The 17,413-nt window shown below is 37.5% G+C and overlaps 1 long non-coding RNA gene and 1 pseudogene across 1 annotated transcript in view; one reads left to right on the top strand and one right to left on the bottom strand.

Annotated features, from left to right (window-relative positions):
* The window catches only part of LOC126930945 (uncharacterized), a 53,669-nt gene extending 47,328 nt beyond the window's left edge, over positions 1–6,341 (top strand). The window contains exon 3 of the long non-coding RNA XR_007717720.1: positions 6,217–6,341. This is a non-coding gene — a long non-coding RNA (uncharacterized LOC126930945). The remainder of the gene's footprint in view (positions 1–6,216) is intronic.
* An 8,714-nt stretch (positions 6,342–15,055) lies between these two features.
* LOC126930933 (6-phosphogluconate dehydrogenase, decarboxylating-like) lies at positions 15,056–17,070 on the bottom strand (annotated as a pseudogene).
* Between the last annotated feature and the right edge of the window lie 343 nt (positions 17,071–17,413).

The raw sequence follows: 17,413 nt of genomic DNA, 5'->3' as shown, positions 1-17,413 counted from the left end.
ATATATTCCATATTCCATTATATATTTTATATATATATATATTTAACTGATATATATATCACAGTTTCGTTATATACTCATTGATTGATGGGCACTTGAGCAGGTTCCACATTTTTGCAATAGCAAATTGTGCTGCTATAAACATAGGTGTGCAGTGTCTTTTTTTTGGTAGAACGACTTATTTTCCTCTGGGTAGATACCCAGCGGTGGAATTGCTGGATCAGATGGTAATTCTACTTTTAGTTCTTTAATGAATCTCCACACTGTTTTCCATAGTGGTTTACTAGTTTATACTCTCCCCAGCAGTGTAAAAGTGTTCCCTTTTCACCACATCCATGCCAACATCTATTATTTTTGATTTTTTGATTATGGCCATTCTTGCAGGAGTAAGGTGGTATCACATTGTGGTTTTGATTTGAATTTCCCTGATTATTAGTGACATTCAACATTTTTTAAATCTGTTTGTTGACCATTTGTATATCTTCTTTTGAGAATTGTCTGTTCATGTCCTTAGCCCACTTTTTGATTGGATTGTTTTTTTTTTTTCTAATTTGTTTGAGTTCCTTGTAGATTCTGAATATTAGTCCTTTGTTGGATATGTAGATTGCAAAGATTTTTCCACTCTGTGGGTTGTCTGTTTATTCTGCTGATTGTTTCTTTGGCCATGCAGGAGCTTTTTAGTTTAACCAAGTCCCAGCTATTTATCTTTGTTTTTGTCACATTTGCTTTTGGGTTCTTGGTCATAAAGTCTTTGCCTAAGCCAATGTCTAGAAGGATTTTTCCAATGCCATCTTCTAGAATTTTTATAGTTTTGAGTCTTAGATTTAAGTCTTTGATCCATCTTGGGTTGATTTTTGTATAAGGTGAGAGGTGAGGATTCAGTTTCATCCATCTACATGTGGCTTGCTAATTATCCCAGCACCATTTGTTGAATAGGATGTCCTTTCTCCACCTCATGTTTTGGTTTGCTTTGTTGAAGATCAGTTGACTGTAAATATTTGACTTTACTTCTGGGTTCTCTATTATGTTCTATTCGTCTCTATGCCTGTTTTTATACCACTACCATGTTGTTTTGGTAACTATGGCCTTATAGTAGAGTTTGAAGTTGAGTAGTGTGATGCCTCCAGATTTGTTCTTTTTGCTTAGTCTTTCTTTGACTATGTGGGCTTTTTTGATTCCGTATAAATTTTAGGATTGTTTTTTCTAGTTCTGTGAAGAATGACAATGGTATTTTGATGGGAATTTCATTAATTTGTAGATTGCTTTTGGCAGTATAGTCATTTTACAAAATCTACTCTGCCCGTCCATGAGCATGGAATGTGTTTCGATTTATTTCCACTTATGATTTATTTCTGCAGTGTTTCATAGTTTTCCTTGAAGAGGTCTTTCACCTCCTTGGTTAGGTATATTCCTAAGTATTTTATTTATTTTTGCAGCTATTGTAAAAGGGATTGAGTTCTTAATGTGATTCTCAGCTTGGTTGCTGTTGGCATATAGCAGACCTACTGATTTGTGTACATTGATTTTGTATCCTGAAACTGCTGAATTCATTTACCAGTTCTAGGAGCTTTCTGAATGAGTCTTTAGGGTTTTCTATGTATACAATCATGTCTTCAGCAAACAGTGACAGTTTGACTTCCTCTTTACTGATTTGGATGTCCTTTATTTCTTTCTCTTGTCTGATTGCTCTGGCTGGGACTTCTAGTACTATGTTGAATAGAAGTGGTGAAAATGGGCATCCTTGTTGTGTTCCAGTTATCAGGGAATGCTTTCAACTTTTCCCCATTTGGTATAATGTTGGCTGTGGATTTGTCACAGATGTCTTTTATTGCTTTTGGGTATGTTCCTTCTTTGCAAATTTTACTGAGGGTTTTAATCATAAAGTGATGTTGGATTTTGTCAAATGCTTTTTCTGCATCTATTGAGATGATCATGTGATTTTTGGTTTTAATTCTGTTTATGTGGTGTATCACATTTATTTACTTGCATATGTTAAACTATCCCTGCATCCCTGGTATTAAACCCACTTGATAATGGTGGATTATCTTTTTAATACGCTGTTGGATTTGGTCAGCAAGTGTTTTGTTGAGGATTTTGGCATCTATATTCATTGGTTTGTATTTTTCTTTTTTTGTTATGTCCTCTCCTGGTTTTGGTATTAAAGTGATACTGGCTTCATAGAAAGATTTAGGGGGTATTCCCTCTTTCTCTGTCTTCTGGAATAGTGTCAATAGGATTGTACAAATTCTTCTTTGAATGTCTGATAGAATTCAGCTGTGAATCATCTGGTCTTGGAATTTTTTTGTTGGTAACTTTTAAATTACCATTGCAATCTTCCTGCTTGTTATAAGTCTCTTCAGAGTTTCTATTTCTTCCTGGTTTAATCTAGGAGAGTTGTATATTTACAAGAATTTATCCACCTCCTGTAGGTTTTCTAGTTTATGTGTGTAAAGGTGTTCACAGTAGCCTTGAATGATCTCTTGCATTTTTGTGGTATCGGTTGTAGTAGCTCCCATTTTGTTTCTAATTGAGCTTATTTGGATCTTCTCTCTTCTTAGTCTCACTAATGGTCTATTAATTTTATTTATCATTTCAAAGAAGCAGCCTTTTGTTTCATTTATCTTTTCTATAGTTTTTTTTGTTTGTTTCAGTTTCATTTAGTTCTGCTCTGATCTTGGTTATTTCTTTTCTTCTGCTGAGTTTGGGTTTGGTTTTGGTTTGTCCTTGTTTCTCCAGTTTTTTTGAGGTGTGATCTTAGATTGTCTATTTGTGTTCTTTCAGATTTTTTGGTGTAGGCACTTAATACTATGAACTTTCCTCTTAGCACCACTTTTGCTGTATCCCAGAGGCTTTGATAGGTTGTCTCACTATTACTATTCAGTTCAAAGAATATTTTAATTTCCATCTTGATTTCATTGTTGAACCAAAAATCATTTAGGAGCAAGTTATTCAATTTCCATGTATTTGCCTGGTTTTGATGGTTCTGTTTGGAGTTAATTTTCAATAATATTCCATGGTGGTCTGAGGGAGTACTTGCTGTAATTTTGATTTTCTTAAATTTGTTGAGACTTGTTTTGTGGCCTATCATATGGTCTATCTTGGAGAATGTTCCATGTACTGATTAATAGAATGTGTATTTTTGAGTTTTTGGGTAGAATTTTCTGTAAATATCTGTTAAGTCCATTTGTTATAGTTTAAGTTCATTGTTTCTTTGTTGACTTCCTGTCTTGATGACCTGTCTAGTGCTGTCAGTGGAGCATTAAAGTCCCCCACTATTATTATGTTGCTGTCTATCTCATCTCTTAGGTCTAGTAGTAATTGTTTTAGAAATTTGGGAGCTCCAGTGTTAGGGGCATATGTATTTAGGACTATGATATTTTCCTGTTGGACTAGTCCTTTTATCATTATATAATATCACTCTTTGTCTTTTTTAGCTGCTGTTGCTTTAAAGCCTGTTTTGTCTGATATAAGAATAGCTTTTCCTGCTCACTTTTGATGTCCATTTGCATGGAATACCTTTTTCCATCCATTTACCTTAAGTTTATGTGAGTCCTTATGTGTCAGGTGAATCTCTTGAAGACAGTAGATACTAGGTTGGTGAAATTTTAATCCATTCTGCCATTCTGTATTTTTTTAAGTGGAGCATTTAGGTTATTTACATTCAACATTAGTATTTAGATGTGAGGAACTATTCTATTCATCATGCTATTTGTTGCCTGAATAACTTGGTTTATTTTTTCCCCCTTGTGTTATTGTTTTATAGGTCCTGTGAGGTTTATGCTTTAAGGAGATTGTATTTTGGTGTATATTGAGGATTTGTTTCAAGATTTAGAGCTCCTTCTAGCAGTTCTTGTAGTGCTGGCTTGGTAGTGGCAAATTCTCTCAGCATGTGTTTGTCTGAAAAAGACTGTATCTTTTCTTCATTTATAAAGCTTACTTTCACTGGATACAAAATTTTTGGCTGATAATTGTTTTGTTTAAGGAGGCCACAGGTAGGACCTTAATCCCTTCTAGCTTGTAGGGTTTCTGTTGGGAAATCTGCTGTTAATCTGATAGGTTTTCCTTTATAGGTTACCTCATGCTTTGGCCTCATAGCTCTTAAGATTATTTTTTTCATCTTGACTTTAGATAACATGATGACTATGTGCCTGGGTAATGACTTTTTGCAATTAATTTCCCAGATGTAGGCCGGGCGCGGTGGCTCAAGCCTGTAATCCCAGCACTTTGGGAGGCCGAGACGGGCGGATCACAAGGTCAGGAGATCGAGACCATCCTGGCTGACACGGTGAAACCCCGTCTCTACTAAAAAATACAAAAAAACTAGCCGGGCGAGGTGGCGGGCGCCTGTAGTCCCAGCTACTCGGGAGGCTGAGGCAGGAGAATGGCGTAAACCCGGGAGGCGGAGCTTGCAGTGAGCTGAGATCCGGCCACTGCACTCCAGCCTGGGAGACAAAGCGAGACTCCGTCTCAAAAAAAAAAAAAAAATTTCCCAGATGTTCTTTGAGCTTCTTGTATTTGGATGTCTAGATCTCTAGCAAGGCTGGGGAAGTTTTTCTTGATTATTCCAAATATGTTTTCCAAACATTTAGATTTCTCTTCTTCCTCAGGAACACCAGTTATTCTTAGATTTGGTTGTTTAATATAATCTCAAACTTCCTGGAAGCTTTACTTATTTTTTAAAATTCTTTTTGCTTTGTCTTTGTTAAGGATTAAGTTCATTCAAAAGCCTTGTCTTTGAGCTCTGAAGTTCTTTCTTCTACTTGTTCAATACTATTGCTGAGCCTTTCCAGTGCATTTTGCATTTCTCTAAGTGTGTCCTTCATTTCCAGAAGTTGAAATTTTTTTAAATTTAATGTTATCTATTTCACTGGAGATTTTTTCATTCATGTCCTATATCATGTTTTTGATTTCTTTGAGTTGGACTTTACCTTTCTCTGGTGCCTTCTTGAATAGCTTAGTAGTCAACCTTCTGAATTCTTTTTCTGGCAATTCAGAGAGATTTCGTCTGGGGTTGGAACCATTGTTGGTGAGATAGTGTGATCATTTGGGGATATTAAAGAACCTTGTTTTGTCATATTACCAGATTTGTTTATCTGGTTTCTTCTCATTTGAGTAGACTCTGTCAGAGGGAAGATCTGGGACTCAAGGGCTACTATTCAAATTCTTTTGTCCCACAGAGTGCTCCCTTAATGTGATGCTCTCCACTTTCCCCTAGGGATGGGGTTTCTGAGACCCAAACTGCAGTGATTGTTATTTCTCTTCTGGATCTAGCCACCCAGCAGAGCTACCAGGCTCTGGGCTAATACTGGCTAAGTCTGCAAAAAGTCCTGTGGTATGATCTGTTTTTAGGTCTCTCAGCCATGGATACCAGCACCTGTTGTGGTGGAAGTAGCAGGGTTGTGAAGTGGACTCCTTGAGGGTCTTGGTTGTATTTTTGGTTTTGTACTGGTTTTATGTTGGTTAGCCTCCAGGCAGGAGGTGGAGCTTTTAAGAGCACATCAACTGCAGTTATATAGGGAGAATATAAGCTTGCCCTAGGGTGGAGTTTGGATAAGTATTCAGATTTCTCAGGCAGTAGGCAGGGTCATAAAGCTCCCAAGGGATTATGTCCTTTGCCTTTGGAGTTACTCAGCAGTCCTATGTAGCCTACAGTGGCCAGTGGCAATCCTCCTCCTTCAAAGGGTCTGTGGATTCTCTTGGCTTTCCTGGTATGTTCCTGCAGTAGTTCTTGAGGCAAAAGTTCATGATGTGGGTCTCTGTCATGACGCTACTCTTTCTGTCTTAGTGGGAGTTGCAAGTCAGTCCTCCCTCCTATCTGCCATTTTCCTTTTTCTTACATATTAGTTTTAGTAGTGCTTTTGTAGATTGCTTAGGATATTCTGCATAAACAGTCATCACCTACAGGTAGAAAAAGTTTTACATTTTTTCAAATCTGTATTTTTTTTTTAATTTTTTTTTTTTTTTTTTTTTTTTTTTGCCTTTTATTACATTGTTAAGGGCCTCCAAAAGACTTGTGAGTAAAAGAGATGAAAAGGGTCATTATTGGCTTATTTCCAATATTAGGGGGAATGTAATCAATATTTTTCATTAAGTACAATGCTACCCGTAAGATTTTATAGATATTCTTTAACAAATTGAAGTTTCCTTCCAAATATTTTTAGACCAGCCCAGAAGGGCAATTTTTAAAATTATTATTCATTCTTTTATTAATTTTAGATGAAGGTCTTGGTATGTGGCCTAGGTTGAACTCAAACTCCTGGGCTTAAGCGATCCTCCCACCTCAGCCTCCAAGTAACTAGGACTACAGGTATGCATCACTGTGCCCAAGTTTCTTCTAGTTTTAGTCTGTTGAGAGTTTTGACGTGGATAAATGATGAGTTTTGTCAATATTTTTCTGCTTCTAATGAAAGAATCATATGGTTTTTATCATTTTTTGAAAACATGAAGAATTATATTGATTTTAGAATGTCATATAATCTTACATTTCTTGGATAAATCCTCCTTGTAATTGTTCTTTACATATATATTGATGTATTTGATTTGCTAATATTTTAGTTAAGGAAATTAAGGCTATCTTTATTACAGATATGATGCATAGGCTGGGTGCGGTGGCCCATGCCTGTAATCCTAGCACTTTGGGAGGCCAAGGCAGGCAGATCACCTGAGGTCAGGAGTTCAAGACCATCCTGGCCAACATGGAGAAACCCCGTCTGTACTAAAAGTACAAAAATTAGCGGGGCATGGTGGCACATGCCTGTCATCCCAGTTACTTGGGAGGCTGAGGCAGGAGAGTCACTTGAACCCAGAAGGCAGAGGTTGCAGTGAGCCAAGATCACCCCAATGCACTCCAGCCTGGATGACAGAGCAAGACTCCATCTCAAAAAAAAAAAAAAGAAAAGAAATATGATGCATAATTTTTAAAAAAGTCTTTGTCAGTTTAAGGATTAAGATTGTGCTATTATCATAAAATGAATTGATATCATTCCTGCTCTCTCTTTTCTGAAATAATGTGTTTAAGAATGTTGTTATTTCTTCCTTAAATATTTGTTAGAATTCATCAGTGAAACCACATGGGCCTGGAATAGTCTCTGAAGAAAGAGTTCAGTAATGATATTAGTTTTCCTTAATAGATATAGGACACTTCAGATTTTTATCTTGTGTCAGTTTTTGTACATTTTGTTGTTCAAAAAATGTGTTCATTTCATCAGAATTGGTCAATTTGTTGGCATAAAATTGTTAATAATATTCCCTCATTATGCTATCCTATTATCTATCCCAAGATAGAATGTCTATTCTATCTTAGTAATAACCACTCTTTTGTTCTCAACAGTGACATTCATTATTTGTTTTTTCTTAAGTTAGTATAGCTAGGGTTTATAAATCTTTCTGAACTTTTCAAATAAATAACTTTTGGCTGTGTTTTTCTATCATATTTCTCTTTCATTGATTTCTGCTCTTAACTTTATTATTTTCTTCCTTCTGTATACTCTTCTTGTGCTTTTCTCTTTTTATAATTTCTCAAAAGGGATCTTCAGTCATTTATTTTAGACCTTTCTTTTATTGTAATAGAATTATTTAAAGCCATATATTTCTCTATAAGTACTAGTTTAGTTGCATTCTACATATTTTGATATGTTGTATTTGTTAGTTGTTTTTCAATTCAAAGTATATTCTAATTCTTATTATCAGTTTTTTGTCCTCTAGCTTATTTAGCATTGTATTAATTTTCATATTTTAGGATGTTTTCTAGACACATTATTGTTTTCTAATTAATTTTCCTTTGTGGTGAGAGAACATCCTCTGTATAATTTCAATCCTCTTGAAATTTACTAGACTTATTTTATACCCCAGAATATAGTTCCTTTATGAACATACCATGTGTACTTGAAACGAACGTGTATTCAGCTGATTCTGGATGTTCTGTTCTGTAAATGGCAATTAGAATAAAATGATTAATAATGTTGTTCAACTCTCTTATATGTTTGCTGAGTGTCTGTTTGGTTGTTCTATTACTTGCTGAGAGTGGGATTTGAAGTCTCCAACTATGTTCATGGAGTTATTTCTCTTTTTAATTTTGTCAATCTTTGTTTCATGTATTTTGTTGCCTTGCTATTAGATGCATACACATTTATAATTGTTATATCTTCCTGATGGATTGACAATTTTATCAGATCAAACTTCCTTATTTATCTCTGATAACACTTTTTGTCTTAAAGTCTACTTGATATTAAATAGCCACTTCAGCCTTTCTGTTTGCATGCCATCTCTGTTTCCATTTAATTTCAACCTATCTACATCTTCATATTTAAAATTCATCTCATATGGACATAAAATAGTTGAGCCTTGCTTTGTTTTTAATTAATTCTAAAAATGTCTGCCTTTTTTTTTTTTTTTTTTGAGACGGAGTCTCACAGTGTCCCAGGCTGGAGTGCAGTGGCGCAATCTCGGCTCACTGCAAGCTCTGCCTCCTGGATTCACGCCATTCTCCTGCCTCAGTCTCCCGAGTAGCTGGGACTACAGGCGCCCGCCACCACACCCGGCAAATTTTTTGTATTTTTAGTAGAGATGGGGTTTCACCGCGTTAGCTAGGAAAATTTCTGCCTTTCAACTGGAGTTAAAAGGATTGGAGTGCATGGGTACACTATCCATACAACTGGACTGTATGAATTTTTAATATTTAATGTAATTATTGACAGGGTTAATTAGGTCTGCCTTTTTATTATATGTTTTCTGTATGTCAATCTCTATATATTTTTCTTTCCTTTGTTTCTTCTTTCCTTTTATCTTTTAGCTTATTTGAATAATTTTTAGAATTGTATTTTAATTTACCCATTGCTTTTTAGCTATATCCCCTTGCATTAAATCTTAGGGGTTGCTGTAAGAATTAAAATATGCATCCCTAACTTTTCATAGCATAGTTAAAATAAATATTATGCCAATTCACGTTAATGTAACAATTTTTATAGCAATGGGGGATATTTCATTTATTGTCACCTTAGTCTTTTATGCTATAATTTTCATGTATATTACATATATCTATATCTATCGTACTAAATCTCATAAGACCATATTTTAATATTTGCTTTAAACAGTCATATGTATTTTAAAGAAACTAGAGGAAACACTGGTTTTTAAAATGTATCCACATATTTGCCTATATAGCCAATCAGTTGCTGAGTCCTTTTGGATCTTTCTTTTTAAGTGTGACTTTATTTTTCTTTTTACTCCTATCGTTTTATTTGTCCCTACAATAACCTCATGACTAGACCATGCTTCTTAACTAATCACTATTCCTTCAGACTTTTTTGTTTTTGTTTTTTTGAGACAGGATCTCTGTCATTCAGGTTGGAGTGTAGTGGCATGATCAAGACTGACTGCAGGCTCAACCTCCGGTGCTCAAGTGATTCTGCCACTTTAGCCTCCTGAGTAGCTGGGACTACCGGTGCACAGCACCATGCTCAGCTAATTTTTATATTTTCTGTAGAGTCAGGATTTTGCCTATGTTGCCCAGGCTGGTCTGGAACTCCTGAGCTCAAGCGATCCACCCATCTCGGTCTCCCAAAGTGCTGTGATTAGAGGTGTGAGCCATGACACCCAGCCCACCTCCTTCAGATTTTCTATTATCAACTCCTCTTTCCCAAACATTGTGAAGGGGAAGGGGGAAAAAAGGAAATGCAATGAAGAGTCCCTGAGTCCCTGAGAGTCAACATGTATAAGTTAACTCAATAAATTACCAGAAAATAGAGCCTATCTTAGACAGTTTTATATTCTATGCATTGTCTTGCACTAGGCCTTTCACAAAGAAGGCGCTCGATGAATATTTATTAGATTGTTGAATGAACAAAGAGGCTCTTTTATTCTTACCCATAATGAGGGAGAACCTGTGTTGCTGAGACAAAGTTATCACTCTGCAAACTGATAATGACAACTAACAAGAGATGCAGTTAATGATGCATTATTGCTTGTCAGTGAAAACACATAAGTAACAAACAAACAAATCTCTTTTACTTTGTGCATAAAATAAAGAATGATTATAGCCAGTTAAGAGAATCCTATTGGAAAGGGGACGAAAAATTATGAATTGTCCAGAAATTAGTCCATCATATCATACCGTACCAATTACAAGGCAGTTTAATTTCAGAATGAAAAGAGCTGAAAAAACCTATATTTAAGACATTAAATGTATCACCTAGTATTATTGCCATAAACATCACATCAGCTTATGAATGCCTCCAAGTACTAGTTTTATTTTCTAAAAGATGCAGACTGAGATGCTACCTAGTATTTCCTTTCTTTTTCATTTTCCTTTCCTGCTTTTCATGTTCTTGTTATGGAAGCTGGTACATTTTATGCTCATTCATCTGCTAAACTTGTAAATTGACAGGAGATTTCTTAAAATGACAAATAGAAAGGGGTCTCAGGTTAATTCAACAGCTGGATTTCTATAATAACTCTAACCTGCTAGGGAAAATGAGCTATGTGACACTAAAGAGAAAAGGAGCACAGTTTAATTAAAACTGGCTCAGGATGGAAACTTTAATGAATTGCAGTTCCAGAGCATAACAGAACTCAGGACCCAAATTTCCTAAGGGAACTGTCAATAATAAAGATGCAGTTACCTGAACTGACTGCTCACAAGAGCAAACTTGTTTTGATAATGCCACGTGCTGTTTCCCAGGGCATAATGATTTGGCAGAGAAATAACCTGGCAGACTGCACTGAAAATAGCTGCATTATAATTACATTGTTACTTTCTACACATCTGATAATGAGGTAATACTTGATCTGCAAAAATTAATCATGCATCTAGAGAGTTCTATGTCAAATGTCACATGCATGAAATTTCTACTCAGTAGATACAACCTAGTCACAAACACTTCTTGGTAGCTGAGTTCAAAATTCAATTTTGGATATAAGAAACCAAATTTGCCATTTAGTCTACATTGCTATTCTTATTAGATCAAAAAGGAAACTTTTAATCTCCTGAAAGGGCATGCTCACATGCTGACCCCACTGTGTCCTGAATGGATTTGAGGGGTGACTAGAGGTTGTGTGATTCTTCAGGAACTCTTGCCAGAGTCCAGTTGCATTTATACTGTTAATCAAATCCCCTATGTCAGTTTCATACTGCTACCCTAGCAAATTACAACACACTTAGTAGTATAACACACAAGTTTAACATTTTGTAACTATGGAGGTCAGAAGTAAAAAAAATGGGTCCACAAGGCTGCCTAGGAGGTGATAGGTAACAATCCATTTTCTGGCCTATTACAGTTTTTAGAGGCTACCTCCACTCCTTGGTTCAAGGCCCCTTCTTCTGTCTTCCAAGTCAGCAGGGTAGCATCTTCTTTCCTCTCTGAACTCTGTTTCCGGCTCCATATCTTCTTTCCATGTCTCTGACCTACCTATTTCTCTGTTACAAGAACCCTTGTGAATACCCAGATAATTCAGGATAATCTCCCCATCTGAAGATACTTAACTTAATCACATCTACAGTGTCTCTTTAACCATGTATGTAACATATTCACAGGCTGTGGGGATTTTGGATGTGGATATCTTTGGGAGGGCTGTTATTCAGCCTACCACACCTCCCAAATAGTCAAGGGCCTCTAGAGAAAGAAAAATTAGAAAGACAGAGAGACATTTATTATGATTTGGCTGACATGATTATGGAGGCTGAGAAGTCTCAGATCTGCAGCCCCCAGTACAAGATCCCCGGTAAGCTGGGACCCAGGAGAGTTGATAGTGTAGTTCCAGCCTAAGTCCAAAGGTCTGAGAACCAGGAGAGCCAGTAGTGTAAGTTCCAGTCTTAAAGCTGGCAGTATTGAGACTCAAGGGTCTATTTTTCATTTCGAGTCCAAAACCAGGAAAAGACCAAGGTTTCAGCTCATGCAGTCAGGCAGGAGATGTTCCCTCTTATTCAGTCTTTTTGTTCTATTGAGTTCTTTAACTGATTGGATGAGACCTACCCGCATTAGAAAAAGCAATCTGCTTTACTCAGTCTGCTAATTCAAATGTTAATCCCATTCAGAAACACCTTCACAGACATGCCCAGAATAATGTTGAACCAAATATCTGGGCATCCTATGCCCTAATCAAGTTGACCCATAACATTAACCATCACAAGGGCAAAAAGATTTGCAGTAGTAATTGGCTACCTTTAGGTACCAAGTTTCAGTAATTCTTGCCACTTTCCTGATGCTGGGATAGCTATATCTAGTGTATTGTGCTCAGCTATGAGTTTTACAAAAAAACCCACAGAGTGGCTTATATCAATTAAGGAATGTTTCTGCCTCATACAAGAGGACTCCAAGCACAGGCAGTCCATACTTTCTCATTTTCTCTTCTTTTCCTCCCTTCTCTTCCATCCTTAGGGGTGGCTGATGCACCTCAGGTATCCCTCCAGGATTTCAGGCAGGAAAAAGAACAGAAGGGGAAGCAGCAATAGTCTTTCACTTATATCCCATTCACCAGAACCGAGTAACAGGACCACCTGGGGCTTCCAGGGATTCAGGGATATAAGAAGGATTTCACTTTCTTGGTTTTGCAGGGCAGGAAAGCAAACATGAAAGGAGAAAGTCAGCAACTCAAGTATCTTCTACAACAACCAAGAATTCTAAGCCTTAAACGTCCCTCCTTATCACTCAGTGACTGAATAAGACCAACTGTCTTATAGTTTAAAAACATGTCCCTTTGCTCACCTAATTTTTCATCAGAATTCCCAATAGGCAAATAAAAATAACCACAGTGTGTTTATGCATCACCAAAATCAGAAAGATTTAAAAAATAAAATAGTTTAAACAGACCCAAGTAATAGTTATGATTGTAGTTTTCTTCTAAGCAAATTGATTTTTTAAAATTGATTTTTTAAAAAAATTAAAGTGACTGAATTAAGTTATCACTCTTTAGGACAGTCTCTGGTGTGTTGGTGTGTAGGTGCACATCACGTCTTCATCATAATGGCCGTAGATCCAGGGCAGCCATTGAGCCCTACATGTCCATGGCTCCTGTCTCCTGTTGATAGGTTTGGTGAAACCCTATTCTCCAATGTGTACCCGCTCCTTGGCCAGAGTTGACTCATCTAGTAATGGACAACTGATGAAAATAGTCAGTTTTTTTGCCTAGGAATTTTAAAATTGGAACAGAAAGAGTACATTTAGTTTCTTCCTGAATGACTGAATTCTAACACACAGAATCAGGGAGCTACTGTTCTCCATGTTTTGTATGTTGACTGGGATTAGAGAAAGCTAGTCCTCAGAGAAAGAAAACAATGAAATTGAAGATCAGAATGGAGCATGGACAAAACCTGGATCATTCTAGATTATTCTTGGAGCCCAGCCACATTTCTGGGCTTGGTTTGGTTACTGACCTTTAGTCATTATGAGAATGCTGGGGTTAGTTCAATGTAATGCTGTGTTATTTATAATTAGATATAACTCTATAAAATGTAGGATTATTGCCTATGCATAAAAATTATGTCTGTAAAAGGGCCAAGCACTGTGGCTCACACCTGTAATTCCAGCACTTTGGGAGGCCGAGGCGGGCGGATCACCTGAGGTCAGGAGTTTAAGACCAGCCTGGCCAACATGGTGAAACCCCATCTCTACAAAAAATACAAAAATTAGCCGGGCACAGTGGCGGGCACCTGTAGCCCCAGCCACTAGGGAGACTGAGGCAGGAGAATCGCTTGAACCCAGGAGGCAGAGGTTGCAGTAAGCTGAGATTGCACCACTGCACTCCAGCCTGGGTGACAGAGTGAGACCCTGTCTCAAATAATAATATAATAATAATAAAATAAACCATAACCATTGCTTGCATTAAGTATTTCTAAACTTCAATTAGTAAACAATGGTGAGTAAAAGTAAGCCTAGGATTATAAAGCCTTTTTGTTTTTGTAAAACCGAGGTCGCACCATTGCACTCCAGCCTGGGCAACAGAGTAAGACTCCATCTCAAAAAAAAAAAAAGAAAAAGAAAAAAAAAGTCTATAAAAGGATTACTTCTGTTATAACAGAGGAAATTACTTTGATTAACTGAAAGGCATAATTAAAACCTCTGGCCTATAATTAATCAAATTGTAGTCTCATTTCTTCATCAATTTCTAATGCATCATACAGTGTATCTAAATATAAGGTATTTGAAATAGCAATAGTAAAATTCAGAATATATTCATAAAATCTAGAGGAGTGCCATACATCAAGAAGGAAACATGAAATATTTTACAGAAATTAAATGTGTTAATTTTACACTTAATTTAAAACCTCTGGGATAGACTAGAGAGAACTTTTGTATAATATAGAGAGATTACTACGGGAAGGTTTGGTTTCCGTTTTGCTAAATTTGAAAATTAAGATATGCCATATTTATATTTCTTACAGGAAACCATCTTTTAATATTTGATGCAAAAATAATTTTATCAGCCTTACTTTTAATATCTAATTTTAAGATGCTGAAATCTGACAGTTCTGGTACTAATTATGTCTTATTTCAAATATAGCTATACTATAAAGCACTAAATCCTGGGTCTGCGGTGGTGAGAGATTGTACCGTGTAACATATTACACTGCTAATTCATAACGTTTCTTTGTAAAACTGCAAGCAGGGCCATCTCAAACATCTTGTTAATGAGCCTTTTCCTGCCTCCCCTGGGAATGCAGATGGGGTTTGCTTCTAGCCCTTCTGGAGGCAAATAAAGAAATAGAACTGACTAGGTTATAAACCCAGATGAAATCCTCATATGAGAAAATTCTCATTTGTGCCATCTATTTGGGCTGAACTGGAGATGAAATATAAGGTGTCATTGCCACAATCCCTAGAGGACTGTCACCAAGTGATCTTTCTTCAAATTTGCCTTCAACTTATCACAAGCTGCTTTAATTCCTTTCCACTATGTTCACCATAATGTCATCAGCCTTCAGTTTCCCCTTGGTTTTTAAATGCGTCTGTGACACAGCTGACCAGCTCTTTTCTTGAAATGCGTATCTCTGCCATGAAACTTTCTCGACACCCTTTCAGAATTTTGTCTTTCTTTTTTTTAATAAAATGTAGCTTTTATTGAGTAAAGGAAAAAAGGAATTCAGCTACATGATAGAAAGATTCCAGTTTGATCAAATTGTAACAAGTCTTCCTATTTGCATGAGAGGAGCCTCACTAGTCCACAGGGAGCCCTTGGGAACGATTGCTTCAACGGGTTGGTTCTCACTCTCGCGCACATTATCAGCTCCCGGTCAGTCCCAAGAGGCAAGGGTGGAGGGCATGATGGTTCTCACAGAGCTACTTTATAAATAAACTCTATGTGACTTTTCCGGGAGTCTCTTACATTCTTTTATTTTAAAAGATCTGAGCAGAAAATAGAACAGAGGACCATTAAGTGGTGTTGTGTGGTTGTGTGATACATGAAACGGCCTGGTCTATGGAATTGTGACGGGTAACAGAAACAGCATGATTAGGCATTATGTGAAGAGCATGACACACTGCCACCATGGCCTGTCCAATTGGTGTGAGTAAACCGTCGCTGTTTTTCTAAGCATTGATAGGCGTGAGCCCCAACGTAATCCCGTTTAGTCTGGATGAGGTTGGCTGGGAGCATCTCGTGTCTGTATCCATCACAGAAGGAGACAGCAGTGTTGAAACAGGGCATGGGAATGCTGGCTCAGATCCTGGTGCTGACCACCTGCTACCAGCGGTCCTGGCAGTTTTCAACAGCCAACTTAAAGAAGTCGTCTAATAATAGGTTCTTAAGTTCCGGGTGTTGATGAAATGCATCCTTTATCTTTCCTAGAAATACACTTCTGATGATGCAGCCTCTCTCCTCCACATCAGGACAATATGACCATAATTGAGGGTCTAGCCAAATTCACTGGTTGCCTGTCTTAGCAGTATAAAGCCTTGAGCATAAGAGATGATCTTGGAAGCATAGCGGTCATTCCGAATGTCTTCCAGGAATGATTTCTTATCACCATCAAACTAATTATTTTGGGGACCCTTCAGCTTTTTGCTAACTTGAATTCTTTCATCCTTCAGAGAGGATAAGCACTGAACAAAGACAGCTTTTCCATTGAGGGTGACAGGAATGCCATCTTCCAGGGTGGAGATGGTGATCCACTTCCTGGTGCCTTTCTGTCCCTCGCTGTCCCTGATCTTTGGCAGCAGGTATTTGCCATCAGTATCTTAGAATATTGGCTGTGATTTCAATCAAGAATGAATGGAGCTCTGTCTTATTCTAGCCCTCAAAGGCCTCTGTCTTCTTATTTTGATTTCAATCAAGAATGAGTCAAGCTCTGTCTTATTCCAATCCTCAGAATCCTATGCTATCTTGTTTTGCTCCATGCCCAGCACCTGTTTCATCAGGTGGTAAGCCCCACTGATCAGCTGCATAGCCCCATACTCTATCCTATTGTACACCATCTTTACAAAGTGGCCTGCCCCCTCCTCTCCCACCCAGTCAGGGAAAAGTTCTTCAGTTTTCTTTTGCAGTGATGCCTTGGAAGATTGTCTTGATAGGGGCCAACTTCTTTGTTCCCTCGTGGCATGAGTTATAGGCCATACTGGGATCCTTTTCCTCCAGCACTAACTTTGCTCTCCACAGATAAAATTTCCTTGGCCTTGTGGTCTCTACATCGTCTTGTGGCATCCCTATATTTGGAATTGCCTCCATCAATGATATTGTCACCAGTGTGTAACAATGATACTAATTTTTTCACGAAATCATCAACAGCTTGACCAGCCTTCACAAGAAAGATGATATGCCTGTGGCTTTTTCAGCTTGGAGACCATCTTCTTCAAGGACTGAACAACATCTTTGGTCCCCTCTGCCTTGTTGCCAAGGAATCATCAACTTTGGAGACTGTACTATTAAAAGCAAAAGCCACAAAGCCATGGTCATTCATGCACAAAATTAAGGTCTGGCCCATGACAGCCAGTCCAATCAGTGTTATGCCAGCTTGGGCCATGGCGGAAGCATCAGACAGAGTAGAACTGGAGTGGGCAAAGTGCGGAGGGCTCACGGCTCACAGGCAAGTGAAGGATATACCAGCTGCAGGAGTTTTGTCTCTTTAGATGCCTCTTTTTCCTCCCCCATCTGCTAAATAGAAATATTTTTGAAACTTTTATCCTTAGCCATTTATAGAAGCTTAATCTCTGTACTTTCTCCCACGAAGAACACATCTACTTCTTCAGTGTCGGTGACATCTTTGTGCCAATTCCCAAATCCTCCCATAAGTATTTTTCTTCTATTCTCTGACCAGCCACCTTGACACTTCCAACTGGATTGGCCATTCAAATTTAAAAAACTGCAAACCTCACATATCTTTGAGCCCCAAAGCATTTATCTTTATGTCTTTCCTATTACTATTAATAGCAATGCTATATTCACAGTCTCATAGGTTTCAAAAGGGAAATAGCTTTTGATTTTG

The sequence above is a fragment of the Macaca thibetana genome, chromosome 11 (assembly GCF_024542745.1).
Source record: "Macaca thibetana thibetana isolate TM-01 chromosome 11, ASM2454274v1, whole genome shotgun sequence".
Lineage (NCBI taxonomy): Eukaryota > Metazoa > Chordata > Mammalia > Primates > Cercopithecidae > Macaca > Macaca thibetana.
The sequence above is the reverse complement of the archived record's forward strand: the minus strand, read 5'-3'. Positions and strand labels throughout refer to the sequence as shown.